Source organism: Cygnus atratus, chromosome 1, assembly GCF_013377495.2.
Source record: "Cygnus atratus isolate AKBS03 ecotype Queensland, Australia chromosome 1, CAtr_DNAZoo_HiC_assembly, whole genome shotgun sequence".
Lineage (NCBI taxonomy): Eukaryota > Metazoa > Chordata > Aves > Anseriformes > Anatidae > Cygnus > Cygnus atratus.
This window is the reverse complement of record NC_066362.1, coordinates 113,104,337-113,130,465: the sequence shown is the minus strand read 5'-3', so window position 1 is coordinate 113,130,465 and position 26,129 is coordinate 113,104,337. Positions and strand designations below refer to the sequence as shown.

The 26,129-nt window shown below is 41.9% G+C and overlaps 1 protein-coding gene across 4 annotated transcripts in view; it reads right to left on the bottom strand.

Moving 5' to 3' along the window:
* DYRK1A (dual specificity tyrosine phosphorylation regulated kinase 1A) overlaps positions 1-25,107 on the bottom strand; it is a 91,339-nt gene extending 66,232 nt beyond the window's left edge. Inside the window, exon 1 of one of the 4 annotated variants that reach the window (XM_050714420.1) lies at positions 25,050-25,107. The gene's annotated coding sequence lies outside the window, so the exon portion shown is untranslated. Of the gene's footprint in view, positions 1-666; positions 733-24,474; positions 24,555-24,852 lie in introns of those variants that run through there. The other 3 variants (XM_050714419.1, XM_035545918.1, XM_050714421.1) reach the window with 3 other exon arrangements.
* Between the last annotated feature and the right edge of the window lie 1,022 nt (positions 25,108-26,129).

Below are 26,129 nucleotides of genomic sequence, written 5' to 3'. Positions count from 1 at the left end.
CTTAAGTATAAACAACGCGGTTTAAATGCTATCTCCATTGCTCCGGACAGCAATACCGATCCTCAGTTAAGAAGCTACCTTTAAAATGTTAATTTAAAAAAAAAAATACCACACAGCAGTATTTACTGCTTCTCTTTACTTAGGGTAAAACAGATGTGATGTTATTTTTCTTTCGTTCTCTTATATTATTGCATATCAGGCTTCATATATCTCAAGTACTACACAGAACTCAGTACAATGCCTCACATTCACACACAAAAAAAAACATACACAATTAAAAGTACATATGGCTTCAGCATATAAACCCAATAAACTCCTGCAGTTTTACAGTCACCTGTCCTCAGTTTCGTTAGCACATCCAACAGAACCACGAATACAGTCACCTTCACTTGTTCGTTTAACCCATACTTCAGACAGGGAACGTTAAAGTTATGGGAAAAGGACATTTTTGTACATGGCTGGTTCTCAAGCCTATATGAGAAGGCACCTATCAGAACTTAGTTTATACTAAACTTCACTAACACACCATTCATCCTAAGAGCTTGTGTTATCCTTTTCACTGCCAAAGGGGTTTAATGTACACTGCTAAATGAGAAGACTACGTTAGCTTCTAGATCAACATTTGTGAGACACTTATGAAACAATTACATCTAAAACAAAACATACCCAACATCCTTGTTCTTGTATACTGTCAAATTGCGATTCTCAGTGCTCCAAAAAGCACTAGTTCCTCTAAAAAAGAAAATACTGTGAATGACTGGTTTCACTCTTATGCTAAATTTACACCATGTGATGCAGGAACCCATCCTTTAAGTGTGAAAGCATGTGCAAACAGCTTTGCTGAAATCACAGAGTTTCTCACCCAAATTCAAATCTGGCAAAGGCAGAACTACAGTTGCACTTCAGCAAGAATTTCTCAGCAGCAGTACCGCTTAAGCGGCCTGTATCCTTTCCACTGCGACCTGCTTGGCTGAGACAGTGCTACTATTACAGAGCCGCCCAGCAAACCGTGCTGGGGAGCTGATCTGGGTGGGGAACCCTGGGGAGCAGGAGAAAAGACACCCCCCGTGTTTAACCCGTGCCACTTCTCTCACCTGCATCACTACGGGCAGGCAGCAAAACTGAAGGAGCAGCCTCGAGGCAGGGACAAACAGCCGGGACACAAAGGGGTTCCCTCAGCCAGTGATGCTGTCAAAGTCCTAGGGACGGGGGTGCACCTAATGTCATTGCAGACAGACCCAGAACAGTGTCACACCAGCCTTAATGAGGTAAGACTTCAGGGTGCAACCTGGATCTCCAAAATACCTGATGTATAACATGCGTTTTTTTAAACCTGGCCTCTTTAAGAACGCATAACTCTCCCTTCTGAAAAATGTACTCTTTTCCTTGAACTGAAGTGTAAACCTGATACTCGACCCATACAGCCAGACAACTCAGGTGCTGTTTTTTAAAAATTTGGTTGTTCGTGCTGTCTGTGGATTTTTTCACAATACTGACAATATAATGAGCCATGGATTAGAGTGGGGAATTGCCTTTTTTTTTCCACCTATGTAACAGTGTCAAGCAAAATGGACATGGTTAAGTGTTACCTGTTTTAGAGCAGCAAAGTCATACCACTCTACTTCCTTTGCCCTCTCTGATCCAACAGAAGCAGAGAGATGCTACAACAGGAGTTGCCCATCCCCTGCAGTATCAGCTACAAAATTCACAAAGGTTTGATGTCACTGAACTGTTATAACCAAGTACTTTCTTTCTCATGTTAACATGCTTCCTAACTATAACTTCCTTAAAAGGTGGCATCTTATGTGCAAAGATTAAATTATTTTAGAAATGGAGCCTTTTCAGTTAATGTGTAATACATGAAATAAACGGAAGCATGTGAGTAAAGTCATACTTCAAAGCAGAGTATCTATGAGGGCTGTAAACTAGTTCATCCAGTTTAATTTGCTCTCATCGTTGTGAAATGCTTTTCAGCGCAGAGATTTTTCCATTGATGTCCCCAAAAACATAGATCACTTCATTTACAAAGAACTGTTTCTGCTCCTTGTGGTTGCGAAAAGAACTTCAGAAATGCAAAGCAATACGTATGCCCCTACGTATTGCCATCCATCAGTTTACAGCTTTCAATCTAAAAAGTCTGAAGACAGCGTAACCTTCCTACTCTTCTCTTTTTTTTCAGCCATAAAGCCAGTAAGCAAAGAAAGAACTAAAGGAATAACTAATATATCCACAGAAAGCGGCAAACTACTCAATTTATAGAACTTTACTACATCCTAGTTGTTATGTACAGCTTCCTATTCTTCCCATTTAGAGATCGTTAACTATTATTACCATCCTCTCCTGTCCTTTTATCTACAAAATAGACCACCTGCTTCTCAGGGACTTGGCAAGACAGGAGTGCAGCTACTTCAACCTATTTATCCTAGAGCTGGGACAGCATTTGCAGTGCTTTCCAGGCAAGTGATGTGTACCAAAATGCTTTAACCTCTCAAAATCTGCAAGGGCTCAGACCTACAGCACACATATGTACAGATGCAATACGCACGCACTCTGCATGGCCATAGGTACGTGAGGGAAGGGCGGTTGTTCTTCGCTGCAAGTACAGATTAGGTTTACTGCAATGCCTTTATAGTGATGAAAAGATAAAACCATATCTTTCAACAGGTGCAGACAACAGTTTCTTCCAAAAAGTTTGCCATTAAACTGATATTAAAAAGTTATAAAAAAAAGAACTCCAAGAAATAGAAGAAAAAACAGACACCTGAACTGTATAGTACAGTCAGCAGGGCTTTAAACAAAACATCGGGATACATTCAGTTCAGTGGAGTCCAGCTTTCTAAGTGACCCATACCTAACGAATTCAGATGTTACTGGGTTTTGCTGTAATTGCTGTTTCCTTGTTTTAATTTCTTTTTCTTTTTCCTTTCTAATTCTGCCCTGAAGCATGACAAATTCCCTATCAAGCCACAAGGTACACATAACAGGAAATGGAAAGTAACTAATTCATAGGTCATTATCTTGTTTTAATCAACATGGTTTCTGACCGATTCTGTTAAAGTAACTTCTTAGAATAACTACTGTAAAATCTGACTCAGACCACAACAAACTCTGTTGCAAAAATACTTTATATACTTACACAGATCCCTAGGAAATTACCTGTATAGCTTCTATGGCATGTCTAAATGAAGGAAGACTATTTCTCCAGCAGACAGTTTCCCACCTTAGTTCAAAGGCAATCTATAGTTACATATTTCAAGTATATTTATAACAACCTAGATGTTGGTTGCCCTGATACAGTAATATTTTTATCTTGAAAGCTTCTGAATTGCTTTACTACATAACAATACGCACACCTATAGTTTTTGAAATTAAAACAAAACAGCTACCTGTAAACTGCCAGTTAGCTCTGCAAATAGTACTTATTTATATAGCTGATAAGTGGCTTGTTGGAACAATATATTGGTTTGTGTGCCTTTTCTAGTACTTTTTAACCTCTCCAAACACACCATGGAATAACTGCTGCTTAACTGACCCCCAGAGGACAGCTCCCATTGACAGCTGCAGTGCCACAATCTAATTTTGCCCTTCATTATCTCAGAGATTTAGACAGAAGACGCATACACACAGCTAGGTACTCTCTAGTCATATGTGAGCCATATGCCTGGGTCTTAAAGCAGACTTTACCCCCGAATCCCTGTATCTTCTGTCAGAGCATGTACGCTCCTGATAAGAACAGTGGTAATGAAGAATTACTGCTGATAAACTTTCTACTTTAATACAATAAATCATTTAACTCTTTCAGCCTAAATCGTAGCTTGAAAACTGACACTTGTCTACTTCTGCCTTGTATCCAAAGAAACTAAATGAAAGTATTTAGTTCTCAAACATCTCAATTTTCCTTAACGCATCTGTCAGACTTCATCCACTTAGATGTTTTTTTTTTTTTCCTCCTTGATAATTTTTCAGGTACGTTTCTGATCCAACGTATCTAAAAGGAACATATAAAGAAAGAGATTATAAAGAAAGAGATTTCTTCAGTTACAAACACATTTTTCTCATCCTGGAAGTCCTGCAGAACTCAATGTAAACTTTCTCTAAAATATATATATATACATACAAACACACACACACATTTTTTTTCTCTAGCACTTAAAAAAAATCAACCAACAAGGTACCCAAATCTTGCATCTTCCTAACAAGGCTTCGGCCACAACATGAGTCTGAGGGCAAACTGATCAGTGACTAGGAGAATGATTAAAGCAGCCACATCTACAGTACAAGTATTTAAGAAGCCTGGAATTAGACAGAGGACGGCCTCAGCTCTTAACTTTCTCCTTTTTATTTCTTATTTCCTTCTCTCAAGGTAATAAACAAGACATGGTCCATCTTATCATCAGGTGGCGATTTTTATGCAGGCAAGTTCACAAGCTTCACCTCTATATTAAAGAGGTTAAACTCTGTACCTTAGAAACAGGGTAGACGCTGCTGCTCCACAAGGGGAGCAGGGGCTGATTTAAGAGGCTGGCAGCAGCAACAAAAGCGGGTCTGGCTCACAAATGGCTATTCCTAAAAGTAACTCTAACACATTCTTCAAGAGGGAAGGATGTCCTTTTTCTCTTTTTGCACAACTCAAAATTTCAGCACATTATTGCTCTTTCTACAGACCCCAAGAACAATACTGAAGTGAAATACGGAATAGTCCTTTTGCCTTTCCCCTCAATTAACTCACACAAAGGTGCAAATGTACAAACAGGGGCTTAACCACAACTTAAATTTGCTTATAGAACTCAGATTTGCCTTTTAATTAGATCAATCAATGTTAAAAGATGCCGGAAGGGAATTTTTGGATTGCCTCCAGGATTTTAGGATATCAACAAAGTAACCGGGTCCCTAAATTCAGATGTAAAAGAGAAGTTACATTGTTTAAAAGAAAAAGAGATGAAACCCCTTCTTTCCAAAACTACACATACCATGACTGCTCTTCCAGCTCTCTCTAACTTGGAAACCAAAAACCAGGTTCCAGCTTTTACCAGACATGTCAGTACAGACACACCATGTTTAAAAATCATCTTCAATATGCTTTCAAATAGCAGTTCATATAAAGTTCAACAGCTTTTAAAGTAAATTTACAGTGGTCAAGTTCAGGCTCTATGACAACCAGATGCATTCAAATATGATGATGAATAAACTGAATTATTTCATTAAAATAAGAATTCTCGAGCTGCAGTTGCGCAAAAGCCAAAGCTGATTTAGATTTGGCTGCTGTGTTCCCCCCACTGCCCTCCCTGTCCTCTGCCATTCAGTGCAGGCCCATTTCTGGCACCTGCCCCAGCCTCGTTGAGTCACCTCCGCAGTTCAGCATGACGCAAAATGTTCACCTTTTTCAATCAGTTTTCTGCTGGCTCTATACGACACCAGAGCCCAAGTTTAACTTTCACCTTGAAAGTCTACCCAGTAAATAAAAACCCAACTTCAGCACGTGCAAACAGGTAGTGTATTTACATTCTGCGTGCTACCACCTGGTCAGGGAGAACTTCGTTTGTGTTTTTGTATGGTCTCTGATGTCTGGACCTTTGAGACTGACAGCTCCTAAGTCAGGACCCCAAATCCAAGTACTTGGTGTTGGAAGCGAGGCAGCCATGCTCTACCACTGTGCTGAAATAGAAAGTGGGGTATTCTACTTACGGAGGGAGAACTTCATCGCCTTAGGTGCTGTGTGACACACAATAAAATGGAGATCCTTGCCTAAATAGCTCATTATCTAAACAAACCAAGTTTGTCGACCAAAAAGCATAATTCTTGCCAAACTGCCACAAAGCACCTCGAAGACCACAGCTAACATCTGGTTTGATGTCACTAGTTACAGACCCCACCTCTACTTCTGGAACACAAGTGAAATGTTTACAGGCTCTTCTATATATAGTTTGTGTCTGTCATAATAGTCTACATAAATAAATTTGAAGAAATAAATTTAATCAGGCCTGCCAACTACAAACTCCTCTGACAGCAAAGTGAACAAAAAAATGTTCATCACAATAAAATCCGGTATCCTTACTATTCAGCTCTTGGTGTTCTAGCCTACATACGCAGAGACTTCCATATGCCTTAAGTCCTAACTCAGTTTGACCAATGCAACAGTAAAGGAGGTATCTGAATTCTGAAGCAAAAATGCTTCTATCCTGAATTACTGCAGCAATCGCATAGGGGACATTATTTCCATCATCTTATGAGACCTCAAGTTGGAGGAGCTGAAGAAAAGCACTGCTTTCAGAGTTCAGGACACCTCTAACATAAGCACAATGCCATTATTTCTTATGAACTGCACTCAACACATACACTCTAATACATTTCAAAAAATATCACAGGGTACTTTTATTTTACCATATGAATTAACAAATGTAAATACACAATTTGTCAGAATACGTCCTTCAGGAAATCAACTTCATTATAAAAATTACTTAGTGTTAAAGCTCCTTCCTTCAACTGAAGAGTTGAAAATAATCCCACTGCTGCTGACTATTCGATGTCCCATCTACGCTCTCCCACACTCCCTACATCTTATTTGCATACCATTCAGCACTCCTAACTTGGTGGTTGCCCCACGTTTGCGCAACTCACAGAGTATCTCTTCACTGCGAAAACAAAACATTACCCAGGAGCCATTTCCTGTAAAAGGCATAAGCACTGACTAAACCCCCGAAACGTTCTTCTTCCTCTTCCTTTAAGGTAAGCGCGCTAATCGCTGGACTGGAGAGTCATGTTTCCTTTTCTTCCCCTCTGCTGTCATTCTTTAATTCTCTTTTGTACAGATTAAGTGGGACTTGTAGGCAGTCTCCTAGAACATGTGAAAGGCCAGGCGATCTACATAGTCTCACTGCAAGTCAGGAATGAGTTTGGATTCTCTTCACTTGAGGAAGACGCTGAATGGAGGCTCATTTATAGCTCACGCCCGTGCTCTACCAGCTGAGGTCTAAATGATGGAAACGATGGTACTCCCAGCTCCTTCTGGACCTGCTTAAAACAAATTTCCACAGCTTTCTAAAAATAATTCAGATGCCTAATTCCAGAATAAAGAACTCTGAATCTGTCATAAGCATCTTCCAGAAAAGTACAATTTTGAAAATACCTCTTAATTTAGAAGGGATATCCTCCAGGGATAGCTTGGACAGCTTCCCCAAAGAATGTAAGAGCTATTAAAACTCCATTCTGAAAAACGTTTAAAGCACTGAGTGCTTAGGGCACGATGCTGGATCTACAGGTGAAATTATGCCTTATAACCAAGGCAATCTGACAGGCCACCACCTCCAGGAAGGGCAGGCCCGCTCCCTTTTCCCCAGGTGCACAGTTCTGCCCCTTTCCTGGGGAAAGCTTCAGTTTTCACACTGAATATATGGCAAAATGAGCTAACAACCCAACCAAACACCGTTCACATCTTTGTCAGGTACTTTTTGTGCCACAAATACGCTAGCCCAGGTTGTGTCCCATTACACAACTCCACACTAAGCGTACGGCTACACAAGCTGACCAGGCTCAGGGCTCCTGCTGAACAGAAAGGCCCAAGTCACAAGCAAGGCTCATCTTCCTGGCGCTCTTCCACCTCATGATGAAACAGTTCAGGTAGCTAAATTGGCAGTAACGATTTTACCTTTTATATATATCATTAGCCTTTTGTACTTTGCTTCTTAAGCTGGCCCCGCATAGAAAGGTAAAGCCAAAGCACCAAGAAAGAGAACTTACAATAATGTACAGACAAGGGAGAAAGCGGACAGAGGGACAGTCCCTTGTCATCTGATTCGGCTGCTGGCAAACCAGCTGGGTCGCAGAACCTATCCTGACTTCTGACTGCTGCTTCCCCTGCAACACCCAGGCACCGACGAGGTAGGTGTTGCCACGATGACAGCCCCAAGCCCGTCAGAGGATCGAGCTTAATTCCTCTCCATCTCGTAAGCCACCTTTGAAGTAGGAAATTACTGTAACTCTTGTATCATGCTCGTGAGGTAATCTCCAATGCACATAGCATCACGAGGCACTCCAAAACTATGGTAAAGACAAGGCTAAGTAGATCAGCAAAAAACTGCACAAATGGGTTTTCCCCTCTTTGTTCCTTCAACGCAATGAATAAATAAAGATGAATAAATAAATGATTCCACTTTTACCTCACATCATTCACTCCAGAACTACAGCCCACACATTTATTAGAATACAGACCACTGTCAGCCCCAAAGTTTTGTGTTGGTTTTTTTTTTTTTTAAATAAAATACTAATCATGCTAACAATTTTTCAACTTAACACAATGCAATATGGCTTTAAGTTCCATCTGTAGTTCATTTACCATGGCCTTATTCCCCAGTTAAGGAACCAGTGACCTAGAAAACTCTCATTGAAGAAGGAGATGAATTAAACTTCAGTAAATTTTCATGTATTCTAGTGATGAAGTCAAAATACTTATTTTTCACATTTAAAACTCTGAGGTCTTGTTTTACTATGTTGCTAGCCTCCATCCCTGCCATTAAGTGTAATCTTGATACGTCCCAAGATACGCCATACTGCACAGGTTGTAGGCAGCGAAAGTCTGGAGAATTTTAAATGGCATTATGAGTCATTAGGAAGAATTCAAACACCCTATTCAACTCATATAAACACGTGGATGTGGACACACGCACACAAAGGGAGAAAAGCCAGCACAGACAGTGGGCACACAGCAACCAGCAAAAGCTTTACTGGGGTACGTTTATCATCACACTGAATAGAAATTTCATCTAATACGCATGGTAGCTCTATGTCCCTATAAAACATGGTTGCAGGTAGCTCATCAGAGACTCCAGTACACTTGCTGGGCCAAATAAGAAATCATTCTTATTTCTTCTATTAAAAAAAAAAAAAAAAAAAAAACATCACTAAGCTCAGAGCATATTCGTCATAATGTAATCCAGCTTTCTTAGAATTTCAGCCAGTAATTCCTCAACAAGCCTTGCCCCCCGTGAAGGTATGGAATAGCCCACAGAAAGATCTAGTCATTCAAGAGCCTTCAAAGACCAGGAAACCATGACACCCTTTCATCAAGCGAAATGAATTGCCAATCACCACTAAAACTGTATAAACCTGTATTATTTCCTACCTATCGATATCAAAAACAAGGACTTTCTAGTGTGGAAAGCGTTTTATGAATCTAACAAAAGGTTGCAGAGACTTTACTGTAAGGTGACCCTATTTGAATTCAACAGCTAAGAGTTCAAAGTTTGCAACAGGTTACACCTTGTGTCACCGACACACACACACAGCCCACAACAAACATGAGTTTGCTTTCACTCGGGTAACAGCAAAAGGTTAAAACCAAGGATGAAGGAGCACACAATTGTTAAGCAAATCTAAACATTTCCTGCTACAAAAGAAAAAAAGAAGGGGGACAACATTCTGACACATTCCTCCCTTTCCCAGACCTCACTGCTCTAACACTGATTGACCCAAACGAAAACCAACTTCGTTCGGGTCTGCTTACTGGGTTTCACACACAGGCATGATGCTAAATTATTTGAAGAAATCTGCCACATTTTGATATCCTAAAGGCTTTAAAGGACTCAGAAGAACTTTTTTTTTTTTAAACCTTTTTTTTTTTTTTAAATAACTGTGTTGAACTTGCAGCCCAAGCTTAGTCTGCTAACTTGAGATAATGTTTTGAATCCCCTTCTGAGTGCAGTCACTATGAAGGAGATGTACGGAATTCATTTTTGAATGTTCTCTGATAGCAGTCGTAAGAAAAAAGTCTAAGATACATCTCTCATCAAGATGTATTTCCTCTATGAGAAAAAACTCTGAGGCCTTTCAGAAGAATCTTGTCTAACTGGGGTTTTATGAAATTCAAAGACCAAATGGAAGAAGTTGAAACTTTGGGATTGTTTATATGAACTCCAGCAATTCCAGCATACAAATGCTGGGCATTAACTAATCAAGCTAATGCTCTTCAAATGCAAGTTATCTGTCAGTTGTTCAAGAAGCAGACATTGCACTAACACCGATAAAATTATCCATTTAAGTAATGCTAAAAGACATGCGAAGATAATGCATCTTTCTGGTTATTTAATAGTCTCTCCAACAGCGTCAGAAGATGCTAGGGTTCTGTCCAGGGGAGCTTGGTTTACTGCGGTGCCTTTACCTGACAAAAATTCCTAAAATGATTTTAATTAGGTGGGTTGCAGGAAAGAAATGAGGACAAAAAATTAAAAAAAAAAAATAAAACACAAAAGGCTTTGAAATCCTGACCTCACGGACCTCCAAACAGTACTCAAGATCATCGTGTCTGAGGTATCCAGGAAATATAACGGAAAGAAAATCTTTACTGTCTGACTGAAGTCCTTGCAGACTACCAAGAATAGCCTGCTAGATGGAAAGACTCCAAAACAAAGCCGCTTATCAAACAGAATTTTTCTCTAATTGTCTACTAATGTTACTGAACTGGTGTGTTTCATGTAGCCACGTGCTGTGCTTTTTAAAAGAACTACTGTAAAAAGATAACTTTTGATACAGAGCTGCTCTTTTTTCCATTTTGTGAAAAAGCTCAACTAAAAGGTCACAAGTGTGATCTGACACACTACGCGGATGATGCCAAGAGGTGTCCTTAAGAACACCGTATTTCTGGACACATCTGAAACAGCAGAGCAATGTATGAAATTGGAGGGGCATAGCAAAAGAGAGGAGCAACAGATTCAGAGCTCACATCAGGTGCAATAAACAGACCAATTGCAGCTTCATGGACTCATTTCTGCAGCCCTTCATACAACAGTTTCCAGCGCAAGGCAAAAGAGAAATACCAAATATGAAAATAGGGCTGTCAAGATGGTCATGAAAGATAACTTTCCCCATTTTTAACACCATGTACACAACTGACATTCAGAAGATGGATTCCCACATGGATTTAGCAGCCAAGGCCTAACCTTCCTCTTTTGCTCAGAGAGGCTCTTTCTCAAGAAGACTTCATGTTAGCTTCCTACTGGACTTACAGGAGTTACTAGAAAGCATGGAGAACTTCATGGCGCCTCAGTTTTCCATGAAAAAACAAGAGACATGCTAACCTGTACAGATAACATCTACCACAGACAGCGTGAAAACACTGAACGGTCTTCCTCCCTTTCCTGAGAGGGTCACGGAAACAGATGACATCCTAAAGTACAAAGATGGCCAAAGCGGGTAGCTTTGAAATTCAGAATAATGAGCCCAAAGGATTTTAGGGAAAAAGGGAAACGAGGCTTTATGAAAAACACAATGGACTGATGAAGAAGGGAGGGGGAAGACATTCACTAAAAGTTGAAGTATCTAAATCTTTATTTGACTGAGGGGCCTCAACTACTCCTAGAAACCAAGCAATGCCAGGATGTTTATCACAGGCATCACTGAATGTCTTCAGTCATGAAAAAAAAAACATGCATAAAACAAGTATAAGGAAAAAAGTTTACTTAGAAGTAGACTAGAACAAAACCAAAAGCAGAACAGAAGGTGGATGGGATTAAAAAAAAAAAAAAAATCAGGCAAGTCACTGAAGTGATATAACATTTATGAGTAATACTTTTATTTACCAACCAGGTAGGAAGCAAATGAACATTTCCAAAGGCAGCTATTGTAATCCAGAATAGTGTTTGCTTATTAGCATGTATATCCTGATAGCAGGCTGCTTTATAACCTGACTTAGAGCAGCTGCCCTAACAAAACAAAAATCTGCAAGCTCAGGGAGTGGTATTTTTTAGTGCTCCCTCATGTAACAACGCAAAACTTAAGATGATGTTCATCAGGTTGTGTGTGGAGAAAGCATGCCGTGCATACTGCAGCCTTCAGGTACTCCTGGCTCCAGTTCACCCAAAGGCTTAGAGAACCAAAGGAGATGGGAGGAGAAAAAAAGCCACGCAAAAAATGCAAAATTTTTCCTCACTATTAGGAAGAGCAACTATATGATCTTCCACATTTTTATTTGAAGTACCTTTGGATTACTAAACTGTAGATAAAATTTCACCTCTGATATAAGGAATCAACACTCCCAGTACTTTCCCAACTAACTTAAATTTTGTTGATAACCATTTACCTGTAACTGCAACAAAAATGTTACATATCTGAATGCATAGAAGGGAAACAAGAATATAATCCCAGCAGCTCTGGTCACTTTTAAAAGGACAAACAAGCATGGAATTTCTAACATTTTCTATTTGTTTGTTTGTTTTGACATAACCAGTCCTTGTTGATAATATCAGGAGAAACATTTTTCCTGTCTCCTCTGAACAGCAGAACCAAAAAAACCCACAAAACTTCTTTGCTCTGCAGTTTCCCTTTGCTATCGATAAACTGTTCACATCCTACAAAGACAGAAAAATACCTTTCATTAGAACATTAACTTCAGGAACTTTAATTCATCTTTCAGTTTCTCCAAGTAGCAACAAACTATATTTTGTGTGCACATACCTGCCTTATGGAAATACAGAATTTAAGTTAAAATTTTAGAAGAGCACAATATTGAGAAGAAATCTATATACTGCATTGTTTTATGGTACTGTTTGGAAAAAATAAATAAATAAAAACTTTGGGTTTCTTAAGAGGTTTTCTTCCTTAGAAGTTGAAACAGTTTTTCCTCTCAGAAGCGTTGTTCTCTCAAGCAGCAGGAGAAAAAGAGAAAGCGAGAAAATATGAGAAAGATCAAGGATGAGAAAACACTGAGTGACCGAAAGACTGAGCAAGGGAGGAAAAAAGAGGAGCTTAAGAGAGCAAGCAGTAAAAAAGGATGTGAGACAGTAAGGGCATAAGCGCAAGTTAGAAGAGAAAAGGAGTAAGTGAGAGTGGGGAAGAACCAGCAGATGGGCGCAAGCAAGAAGAGTGCAAGAAACCAGAGGTGTATCAAGAGAGCAAGCAAGAGAGAGAGAATTTGCTATCGAGTAAGACTGTCAGGCAGATTTTGTGCGTGTCAGAGTGCAGGCGAGCAGGAGAGCGTCAGAGGGCAGCAGGAGAGACGGAGGGAAGGAGCGCGGAAACTGGAGATAGCAAGCCAAACTCTGTGAGGCACAGAGCGAGGGAAGAGGGGGCGGGGAGGGCGGCAGTGTGCATGTGTGCGTCTGTCTGTCTGTCACTGCAGTGATTTACTACAGGAGGGGTGGCAAAATTCCTCCGAACGATGTTCTCCATTAAGTAACAGAGCTCTCAGAGCCAGTTAACCAACCCCGGCCTCTTCCAGGCACCCTGTTCCTGTCCACCCACACAGCCCATTCCATTATCTTGTCAAATGTCTCAGCAGCAGCACAGTACACCAGGTCTAGGAACCAATCTGGCTGAAAAGTAACCTGATTCTCCACCCCCCCACACACCCAAGTGTTATATATATAAAATTATGTATTTCAGCCAACTCAGTTTCCAAGTCTGATTCACTGGTTGGTCTTACAAACAGCTGTGCCAACACAAAGCAGGTGGGAACAAGCAGCCAGAATCTGAAGAGAAGGGGAACTGCTTAAGCTGTAATTGCCTTCAAAGAACTGCTTGTTGCACACTTTGCCTTAGAATAACTCTCTCAATAACCCAACTCCAAGTGCTTCAGTGGCTGTACATATTGCAGCATGAACTTCAAATCAGTTTGCTAACACTTATGCTGTAAAAACAACACATACAACGCCATCAGATTTAAATACTGCTCATGTTCCACAGACCTTGTCAATGAAATATTAAAACAAGAGTGTTGCTTTTCACAATTTTGCTCCTTTACCTATTATTTCAAGTTTGGTATAGGTATAGTTCTTGGGAGAGCAAGGTCACCATGAAAACGGGGAGAGAATCAACGTCGCTTGTGTTTTCCTCCAAATGTGCCGTTCTTTGCTGTGCTGCCCTGCAGCACTCTCTATGCACCGAAATTACGTACCGGTCTACTGCCTTGTCTCATGCTAGAAGATGGTATTGATCTGGGTGAAAAAGAGGTAATGAAGTCTTTCCAAATTTCCCCCAAATTTACGAAGGTATAGTACCAGAAGACCAACAGCTTCATTCTTCTCTCACCAGCTTCTGTCAATTTGCTTCTCTTCTGTGCCACTACTACCGAGCAGTGCCTCAAGACTCTGTGACAAGCCTGACCAGCTGAAACTGGAGCACAGATTATTGCTGGGGAAGAGTCATGTCGTAGAAACTTAGCCAAGTTCGCCTCATGAAAGCCAACCAAACCAAAGCATACAGGAGTGTGGTTTACACAACTGGTTTATGTCTGCACGGGTAACCCACTGTTCTCCAAACTGCTCGCTCTCAAGTGGCTGACCCACAAGATTGAGAAATCAGTCCTGCCAGATGCTGGAGTTAACCTGATAGCTCAGGCAACAGAGGTGTACTAAGAAGAAGGAGATGTTTCAATTATACAAATTGTATGAATACCATATATGTCTCTTTCTGTATGAAAAAAAGTTTTGTAAATGTCATAAAATCAAAGACTAAGAAGTTAGGAAATGTTTAAATTAAGGTGGGCTAGATATACAACTCTGTCTTACATTTTGCAACACAATCTTTCACAGTCAAATGCTATTTTATTCATCGAACAGATGTACATTAGGAGGATGGCACACAGAAAACAAAGCTACACAGTAAATGGCAGCTATACATTAAACAATACTATTTATTGAAATACTCCACCAGTGCTTTCAGAAAGTGAAGGATGTTATCAAATGGGGCAAAAGACTGCAAGCAAAAAAAGACACAAACTCCCTTTGGGATAAAAATGAGTTCTAACTCTAATTCCCTCAAATTTCCAAACAGACCCTAAGTTCCATGAGCAGACCACTATCTGGATGTGCTGAGTCACTCTCCAACCTTAAGAGACTGCTTCTCTGAGTTACAAGGCACTCTGAATATAAACTCAAGTCAAATGCAACTGTAAATACTTGCATCCTGCTACTAAGGCATAAGATGCCTAAACCCCTCAGCCTCAGCTCCACCTTTTATGTCACTGTGTAACTCAGGGCAAGTCACTTTACCGTTTTTGCCTCTCATTTCCCTTGCTAAAAAGTATCTTACCTAAGCAGGTATTCACCTCCTGTTAGTGAGGCAAAAACTGCTTTGTGCTTGGAAAGCAACAAGAAGTGCTATACAAAACGCCCGAAATCACTGAACCCCTACTATCACCCCTAAAAAAGGTTGCCAATAAGGAAGATACAAAATAATAATAATTTGAAAGGGGTTTTTAGTACCAGTTCTGGTATTACTTTTCTTGTGCTTTAGATCCTAACCACTGAAAAACACTGCTTTCATAAGATGCTAAAAGAATCTGTTAGCAGTTGCTAGACTCTGATCCATGCTCAAGATTATGAGAAAGTCACAAACCCCACACTATGTGCGAAGCCTGGACAGCACGCAATTATCATCAACCTATACCTAAAAACAACAACAAAAAGCTATATCTGAACAGATGCTTCTTTTCTGAGCACTACCCATTCCGTACAGTGAATGAAGCAAAAATCCTGTTGTAACTACAATTATATTTACTGCACGATAAAAGAAAGTTCAGACCTCCACTAGGACACAGAGTCAATACACTAAAAGCAAGAGAATCTTCCCATTTTTGTCACTGAGTGCTTGACTTAATTTGGGAATTTTTATGGAAATGGCTGACTCAAAGACAACTACAAAGAGGTATACGTGATTACAGTGTAAGGAGAAAGACCCTACTTACAACGTATGGAATACAATGAGTACCTGTTTCCTCTAATGTACAAACAAACTGGCACTGTCAATTTGGGAGCTCATCGTTTCTAGAATACGTACAATGAGTAACATGTAGCTCATAAATTGTATTCTGAGCCCACTGTATGCTTGCACTTGTCTCACCTCATATCACAGACCTCAGGTTGCTTTGCTTCACATGAACAAAGTTTTCCTCAAACATAAGTTAGGGTTAAAAAAAATAGTAGTAATGCTGAGAAAGAACGAAAGCAAAGCACATGAAGAACCCTGTATCAGAAAAATATCAAGGGCAAAGTTTCCACATATGGAAGTCTAAAGGTTAAACTCTTCAGCTTATATTCAAGCTCTTGTGTTGAAATAATTGCGTATTCTCACATCTCAATAAAGTTTAGTAGGAACTACAAGACTCAAAATCTTAAGAAAAGAGAGGGAGGCCAATAGCATGGCAAAACACCGGTTTAGGTATGTATGCCTAGAAGGATACTTTCAAAGGAAAGAAAAAGTTAGGATAAAGATACATAAAACAATGAGTGGCACAGAGAAGGTCAATTGAGTCCACTCCCTTTCATAAGAAATTTTGGAAATACGCACTAAAAGGGAACAAATGTAAACTAAGGACACAGAAATCATTTTCACGGTGGAAAAAAAAAATTGCTAATCTCAATCAAAACATTTTCCTGATGTAAAAAAATCATTAAGAAAAAAAATATTGTGATTTATGTTTTTTTAGAATTAGAAATAATCTTTATTACATTGGACAGCATGAAGATATATATATACATATCAAGAGCTCATAAGTTTTAGAACACAAGTCTTCTATGAACTTCTCACTACTAGGAAAATGTTTAGTAACAGGGATTATTCCAATTTAGATTTTCCTTTTTCTCCTTAGATGCTTTTTAAATAAGAATCTAGAAAGTTTGAGATTTTTTTTCCTTCTATCCATTACTAAATTAAAGCCCTACACCCTACAAATAGTCTGCATGCATACAAATCACACAAAAATCATATATCGCTGATCATCCTGATGTTGCTAAATGCAAAGCACCATGTGGATACACTGCCAGAGTTTCAGAAGACCTCTTAAAAATAGGAGTTTGTCACATACATACTCCCCTTTCCTCCAGACACAAAACATGGAGATCAATATTCCCTTATATGACTATATATATTTTACCTTTTTATTTCGACTCCTTTAGAACAGTAGCTAAACTCAAACAAACACTTCAAAATACCTCAGCTCACTTAGAGAAGAAATGTTTCTGCAAATTACGCAGAACAGAAAGTGATTTCCAAACACAATACTTGAACCTTGTGAACTAAATGTTAAACTTATTTTTCCAAGTCTTGAAATAACTGGATGCTCACTAAGAACATCTAGCAGAAAGCCATAACTGCCCTTACTCAGGTATACAACTACTTCCTTGCATTATAACCGGGATGGGGAGTGGGTTGGACCTATACTTTATAACAGAAAACCTTAGACAAACACAGCTCAGACTTGCATACAGATGTTAGTACATTTTCCTTCCTTTATGAACTTCTTATAACTTTAACACAAATATTTTAGCAAAAATTTGTAGTTCAGTTTGCTGCAATGGTCTGGCACTATGCAAACTACTTTAAGGAAAGGGGCATTACGCATTACTTTCAAACACACAATTAGAAATTGCCTCCAAATCTAATGACTCTTTATATGAAAAAAAACACAAAACATTAAAGTCTCTATCGCATGAAGCAAAGCTGATCTTGGTTTAAGAATTAAAAAAAGCTTTTCATGTTATCATTAACCACTAAGGTAAAGCAGCTAAGTACTTCTATTCCAACGTTTCCACACGTGTAACTGTTTCTCAGGGTTTCACACCAGGCTTACAAAGTTATAACATGACCATAGTGTGAACATGACTGGCTGATTTAACTCCATAGAGATATGTAAATGAATGTTTTTATGGGCAAAAAGACTGAAAGTAGAGTCATATGCACACTGTGAACTGCGAGCCATGACTGCACACTGCGTCAAAGACACAGGTGAAAATATCACTTAGCAAACCCTACAAAGCCAGGAGAGAAATCCTCTTGTAAGGATGACATCAGATATCATCAATGACTTCTACTCACACCTCCACATTATTAAACATTAGACCTTCTATCATCAAACTTTTGTACAACAGCTGACTACTAAATTGCAACCACTCCCAGCCTTTCTTATTCACCTGAAGGAAAAGTGAACAAACCACAAGTGCACACATTTACACAGCGCCATAACAAAATGCTACACAGGAGAACATTAGGAATTGAACAGGTATGCATCTCGAAGTCATAAAATTAAATTAAGAAAGAAATAATATTTACTTCACATTGTACAGTACATAGAATGGAAATCAGATCCCAGCTAAGGTCTCTAAGTAGCACAACACAAAACCAAACAACTTTTAACTATGATACAACCTTCAACTATAATTTTTAACACAGTATCACATATACTTTTTCCACTCAGCCTTCAACATAAATGAATCATTTATGATGCTGTCTCTAGTAGACATAGTTCACAGAAGACATTAACTCACTTAGAATCTAAGCTTGTAAAATGCAGTGTATATTAGAAATAATAAACCATCAGGGAAAGCTTGAGGAGTCGTGAGGGTCATTCAATGTGAAGCTGTAGTAACTGCAGAGTTAACTGACCCCTCCCCAGCACTGCACCTCATAGTTTTTCTGATCTGGGGGCAAGAAAAACGCAGTGTAAGTTTGGAGCCTTAGCACACGCAGAACTTGACTTGAGCAAAAACGTGATTTTGGTGGGAAGACACGGACAGATATACAATCACGCTGATGTTCAACATTTGCAGGCCTGCGTAAGGCCTGCCATAAAAATCTCAGCTTCTGAAGGCACGTGATGACATTGACAGGAAAGTCACCCTAAAAACTGGAACACCGGATTCTAAACTGAGCATCTGATCAGAGTGGAAAAATATATATTCAACTGTGTTATTTCACAAGTATGATCCAGTATTTCTCGGATTTATGAGTAACTTCTACAGAAAGGGAAACTGCCGAGATCTTCAAGCAACAATCACTTCTTGTAACATTAACAAAGACATCAATACATTTCAAACACTAACTTGCAATTTTTGGCATACCATTAAATTAATGCCTGCTTATCCACAAATTAGAAGAAAAATAGAAAGAATAACAGCAAAGAAACCAGAATCAAACATGCTCAAGGAATGTCATTGAGCTTTCCATACCAATTGGATTTTGAAAGAAGGTATATTACAATTTTATTTGTCTATAATCAAACACATACCCTAGATGTATTTCATTTATAAGTCCTGTAAAACTGTATGTGTTTATATATGGTTATGTATTTCTAAGTACCCAAAAGAGCTGCAATTACACCTGGTCAGACTGACCAGAAGTCAGCGAAAGGAAATCCACAGTGCTCAGGAAAACAAAGAACTGAGTAAGTAGTGATATTTTAACTTCTCTACCTGACAGGACTCTTCTTCTTTTTACACCTTCCTTCAGTTTAAACTGTTCCCTCTATAAAGCAAGTGGATGTGCTGTGCTCCGGTTGGCTCCTCAGCACCACATCCACTGGCAAAGTACAGCAGAAGCTGTTAGTAATTTACGCAGCTCACAGTGACACCAACGAGGATTTAAGCACATCGAGGTAAACAGGATTTCAAACGAACAAAAACGCTAGCTGCATGTGTTTGAGGCCAGGAAGCAAAAAAACTGATGAACAATTGGTTTTCAGGTCACTAGGATTTAAAACTTTTACTGGCACCTTGGATTTAATCACTAAAATACATTTAACGATGATTGTGCCAACTAGTCATTCTACTAGCTTGGTTTTTTGAGTAACTCAAAATTCACTCTGAGTTTTTTCAACTCTGTTTTGAAAGAATAACTCTGCCATCAGAAAGCAATTTGTACATGTCCATTGCTCTCTTATTTCACTATCCAAACAGTTATTGAAGAGAAAGAGGAAACTATTCAACATGTAGACGTATTACTACTTTATTAACCTTTCTTTTAACTGACTCAAATCACAGTTTGTTTTTATTTATTTCTGGGAAAAAAAGAAAACCGGAAAGCTTTGGAACTTTATGTAATACCTAAATTGAAAGCTTGGTTTCTCACAGCTGCAACAAACAGTGACACTTAGCTGAATTGATTTCACTTTCATTTACAGTTTCACTTTCAGGTACTTAGGGCTACAGATCCTAGAAACTTTGCAAGGAGTAAGTTTACGAATAAGTGCTAGTTTATGCTATTTTAATTACAGAAACATTTTCACTGCTTTCAAATTTAAGAAATGCTAAAATCAGAGAAGAAATTAAACTGATTATGTCTGCAATACAAGCTAACTGAAATAGCTACTGCCCAGACTCCAGAGGCTCCAGAGTATTCATACTGTAGGGACTTGGGCAAAGCTGACTGGGAACTATCTGCTGCAGCTGCCTAGCCCTTCAGTTGGTGCTCTCCCCGTAAATCATATGGACAGGACACTTTGGAATGAATGAGGATGTGATAACGTCACTGTCCCTCATGTTGGGACTCCCCACCTCTGTCCTTATCAACAATGGAAAAATTTACCTGTCCTTTAGAGGGAAGGGAAGGGAAGGGAAGGGAAGGGAAGGGAAGGGAAGGGAAGGGAAGGGAAGGGAAGGGAAGGGAAGGGAAGGGAAGGGAAGGGAAGGGAAGGGAAGGGAAGGGAAGGGAAGGGAAGGGAAGGGAAGGGAAGGGAAGGGAAGGGAAGGGAAGGGAAGGGAAGGGAAGGGAAGGGAAGGGAAGGGAAGGGAAGGGAAGGGAAGGGAAGGGAAGGGAAGGGAAGGGAAGGGAAGGGAAGGGAAGGGAAGGGAAGGGAAGGGAAGGGAAGGGAAGGGAAGGGAAGGGAAGGGAAGGGAAGGGAAGGGAAGGGAAGGGAAGGGAAGGGAAGGGAAGGGAAGGGAAGGGAAGGGAAGGGAAGGGAAGGGAAGGGAAGGGAAGGGAAGGGAAGGGAAGGGAAGGGAAGGGAAGGGAAGGGAAGGGAAGGGAAGGGAAGGGAAGGGAAGGGAAGGGAAGGGAAGGGAAGGGAAGGGAAGGGAAGGGAAGGGAAGGGAAGGGAAGGGAAGGGAAGGGAAGGGAAGGGAAGGGAAGGGAAGGGAAGGGAAGGGAAGGGAAGGGAAGGGAAGTTAGGCTGTCTCATCACTGTGTACTTTCCAGTCAAGAAAAAAAGGAGCTGCTTTTGTGATCCATGCTCTCAGACAAGCAAGCCATAATTAAGCACCCACAGATATTGGACAAGACTCATAAATACATGAGTATTAGAGGAAATGGAGCTAAAGTCCTAGTAAAGCCGGGGTATGTACGCACTAAAGACCTAAAGTAAAAAAATACATTTGTACTGGCAAAAGCAATCGAGCTATTTTTTAATATATGCTTAGATAAAAACAAACGAAACCAGAATTTTATCTCCCTTCCACATAAAGGAAAAAGATTAATCTATGGATATCAAACTGTTACGAGCAACTAATGATTAGGTCACTGCAATTCTATGGGTATATTGTGTCACCTCCAAGAGAAAGTACTATATAACTGTACATATAGAATATGTCTTTCTAGAAGGAACAATTGTTTCTAGTTATCAAGAAGGTGGTGGTTTTTTCCAGTGTTTTTAAAACTTCAGTAGACTATAGCTCCCATAACTTTCCTCTTGAAGGACCCACAGAGGTGAGGAAGGAAAAGGAGAGTATTCCTCTTTGCAAAGCCTTGTTGACTTTTTCCCCCAGTCTTAAGTTTACAAGAAAAACATTTGCTCAGAACGGCTTTTGTATTATTTCGGTCTTAGAGCAAAAAAGAAGTCTGACTAATCAGACTTGAGTCTGATTAGCAGAAAAGTTATTACACTTTTTTTAAAAAAAAAAAAGTTCCTTAAAACTCTTACTGAAAAAGGAAAAAAGATGGAATTGTAAAGTAACTTAACAAATAATCTATTGTATTCAGTTATGAAGACAAAAGTAGCAGTTCTCTGTAAATAATCCTATTCTACAACAACAGGATCTATTTACAAAAGGATTTCAGAAGTTATACAAGTCTCCCATGCTTCCATAAAACAAAGATATCAGGAAAGATTTTTACTTCACTTTGGAAAGTAGTTGTCCAAACAGCATCAAAAATTACTACAGAAAGACTAAACATATACCAGTCTTCAATTCCTTCTCAAGAACTTAAGTTGTAACAGCAACTTTCAACCTACAGTCCTGTAGCCAGGGTTAAAACCACCTGAAATAAAGAGGTTTTAAGAGGAACACTGAAGAGAGAATTTAACTATAGCAAGAAAATTGCTTCTTTGGAAAGAGTCACTACCCTTTTTCAGTTCAGGTAAAACCATAAAATAGCATCATAGCAAATAAAGGTACAGGGTTTCATGAGTTTTATTAACTGGTCTTCTTGCACACTACCATACGAGCAGGTGGTACAGCTTCATACATGTTAGCATAACCTAATGGGAATGGACTTTTTCATGTTATATTTTAAGGTGTTGACTAACTCATTTGAGCTAAAATAACAAAAATCTCACAGTAAGGTCGTTAAGGCAAAGCCTAACCAAACAGTTAGCCCAGACACGTTTCTTCACAAGGTCCTATTGGAATTAAGAGTTTTAAAATACAATATACATGTTAGCAAGTATGTCCTAGTTAAATGTTACTTTAAAAGCTTCGAGGAGACACAGTTTTTACTTGACTCCAGTCACGTTTTTCTACTTTGTGTAAACTATCTACCAGCCTTAGAAGTCATTTATGGTCATCGCATGTTAATTCCTAGTCCATGCAAAACCCACATACTTTAAAAATTGTTAAATTCCTGATTACTACATCCTTATTTTACACAAGTGAGGGGATGCTACCCATAAATTGACACTGAGATAGAGAACACTTGGCTGCTATTAGGTAAAATTATCCTTGTTGCTGCTTCTCTGTAACTGTCCAGCACGGGGGAGGGGATTCCAATGGCACCTCCTAAACCCACCTGAGTATTGATTTGGGAACTGATCACATAACAGACTTCCGTACCCCTTTGCCTGGAAACAATATTAAACTACTGTAATGTATAAATGTGTATGCAACAATTTCAGAGAAGGAATTGCCCTCTTTCTGTGATTTAAGATGATCATGCCCTGTACTCAATTTTGAACAAATTGCTTAGTTCACTGAAAAAAAAACCTCAATAAGCTTCACAAACTTTGATACAATTTTTAATTCACAAAATAAATGTAAATTTATCACATGCATTCTACTTCAGATTGCAAATAACGTGGCTCTGGTTCTAAATACTTCATATAAGCCAAAAACATTAAGCATAGCCTACAAAAGTAGTCGATATAGATACACACAGAGTTCACTCAATATATAGAGATAATAGTTAACAAATACTAGCTCATATTCAGAGTTATTTTCAGTGATATTATTCTAATTCTATAAAGTATAATTAATTTTCCAAAAAATATCCAACCTACAGAGGTTGGGGGAGTACAGAAAAAGAGAAACAAGTTTTACCAAAACTTCTTTGGGCTACACTAATCCAAAGAGATAAGTTGAATTCTGCTCAGTTACTAGCAGATAACTAAGCACCACTACGAACAATACATTTGCTTATTTATCACCAGACATCATCGACGTATTCTTCAGCTTTACCAATACAGTTATAAAACAAGTTGTTACCTTGTCCTCAGACAGGTCCCTACAATGCTATACCCATGTAAAAGTGACTATGTATACCTACTGGCCAAAGTTGTTACCACGCTCTCATTGGGATTAAAACAGTAGGTTGTCAAAACCACGCTTGTTGATTTATTTTGTAGCCAGATATTCTTCCTTTGTTAATTTTAAAGAACAATGAATGTTTATTTCCCCCAATGACTGTGGAGTAATAGGAGAACTAAGTAACAGCAGCAATCTAGACACACGATCAAAGAACCCCTACATAGTCTTTGGACGGACTAAACCGAGAACTTCAAAGCTGACTGCGATTCAAAAATGCACCAATTTCGAAATTTCAAATTACGGGACTTCTAATTGTGCTTTCTGATGCTGCGCCGGTGGGAGGGAAAGCCTCAGATGGGCTCCCTCTCTTCCTAAAAGCCCCGTCAGCTAGCCGCTCAACCCCAGGAGCCCTCTGCGTACCTACGCCCAAGCGCTTCACCCTTTCTCCCCCACCCGGCGTGGTGACAGCACCCTGAGACAGACTTGCAGCCCTCCTGCACCGGCCTCCACCATCCCCTGCAGCCCCAGGGGAGCCCCCCGAGGGCAGGCCCCCGCAGCCCGGGCCACAACAGGTGCCTGCCCAGCTGATGGCCCAGCTCCTGCCGCCCCCCGCTCCCGCCCGCCCACCGCAGGGCGTTGCGCAGCGGGGCCGGGGGATCCCGGCGAGCTCCCTTCCTCCATATCCCCGGGCACGGGGCCCTCCCGGCGGCTCCGCTTCCCCGGCTCGGCCTCTCCCGGACACCGAGAGGGGGAAAGGGCCGCGGAGGCCGCCGCCCGGTCCCGGCAGGGAAGGACGGAGGCAGGGAGGGAGGCCGGCCCCAACGCCCGGCGCGGCCGCGGGCCCTGCCGGCTCCGCTCAGGGTCTCGCCGGGCCCCCCGCGCCCTCGCCGCCGCCTCCTCCTCGTCCTCCGCGCCTAAGATGGCAGCGGGGCTGCCCCCGCGCTGCGCCCCCCTCGGCCGCGCCGGGCCGGGCCGGGAGGCGGCCCCAGCTCGTCCCGCTGCGCAGCTCGGCGCCGCCGGCTCCGGGCGGCTCGCTTACCCGTCCGGGGGGCGGCGGGCCCCGCGCTCCGGCGCGGCTCCTCCCGGTCGCTCGCTCGTTCGCTCGCTCGAGGCCTCTCTCCTCGCAACGCCCGGCCTCGGAACACGGGGCCCCGGTGCGGCGGCGGCGGCGCCTCCCTCCCGGTCCGCAGCCCGGCCGCCCCGCCGCGCTCGGGCCCTGCGCGGCTCGGGGCACACGGCAGGCAGCGTCCCGCGGCGGGGTCTGCCCGCTGCGCGCCTTCCTCCCTGCGCGGCGGGCAGGGGGGAGGAGGAGGAGGAGGAGGAGGAGGGGGCCCGGCCCGGCCCGGCGGGCGGATCCGCGGCGCTTCCCGGCCGGGCTGGGTTTTCTATCGCTCACAAAATGGCGCGCGTTCCAAACCTGCGCAGCGCCCGGCGGCGGCAACGGCGGGGCCCGGCCTCGCCTCGGATCGGAGCGGCTCAGCGGCGGCGGTGGCGGCCTGAGCCCCGGCAGGCAGCGCGGGGACAGCGGCGGGCGGGCGGGCGGGGGGAGGAGGAGGAGGAGGAGGAGGAGGAGGAGGAGGAGGAGGGGTGGGGGGGGGAAGCGCAGCGCCGTACCGAGCCCCCGGGAACTCCTCGCTCCCTCCCTCCCCCGCCTGCCAGCCGCTACCTCCTCCCCCTCCCTGCCTCCCCGCTCCTCCTCCTCCTCCTCCTCCTCCCTCACGAACCGGCTCTGCTCCCCTCACGCCGCAGCCACAGCCCGTGCCCACGCCGGGGGGCTCAGCTGCTCGCCTCACCGGGGGGGGCACAATTTATTATTTTTTATTAACTTTTTATATTTTCGGGAAGGTGCGAAAGGAAAAGAAAAAAATAATAATAATTATAAAAAAAAAAAACACACCCGCGGTTCAGGCGGGAAGGTTTTTTTTTTTTTTTTTTGAAAAAAGCTTAAAAAAAAAAGCTAACTGACAAAATGGCGGCGGGGCGAGCCCGTTGCCGGGGCAACTGTCAATCACCCGGCCCACCCCGCCCGGGCGGGTAGACGGCGCTGACGTGGGGAGGGAGGGGAAGGGAAAGGGCGGGGGCCCGCCGTCGCCCTGGCAACCGCTGCCGCCCCGCCCCCGACGGCTGACGCTGCCGGCCGGGATGGCCCCGGCGCGCCGGGGGAGGGGCGGGGCGCGAGGCCGGTAACGGCTCTCGGGGGGGCGGGGGGAGAGGTGGCGCCTTCCCCGTCCTGAAGGGGGCGCCGGGCGGGCGGGGTTCCCTCACGGACCCAGCTGCACGAAATAAAGGTGTTCCGCCCCAAAACAAGCTCCCGAAAGTTGCCTCACACGGCGTGCTATGGGTGTGTTTCTGTGAAGAGAGTCCTGAGGGAGGGCTCCGAGTCGCAGAGCGGTTTAGGAGTCTGCACAACCAGCCCAAACCTTCACCGGGACTTTATTTGCTATTGTTTTTATTGTTTGTTTCATAAATGCCCGCAAGGGTCAAAAAAGTAGAGTACGGCCTTTATCTAATATTTTAATGCCATCCCGTGATATTTTAATCGTTTTAGTTCACAGTCAGCCTCCTTGAGGAAATCAGGCCACATTACCAACACCTGTTCCATTAGCACTTTCTCCTGTTCTAATATCTTTCTCTCAGCTTAAAAAGTGAAATTAAATGGCCAAAGATAGGGAGACAGGTACAGCGACAACCAAA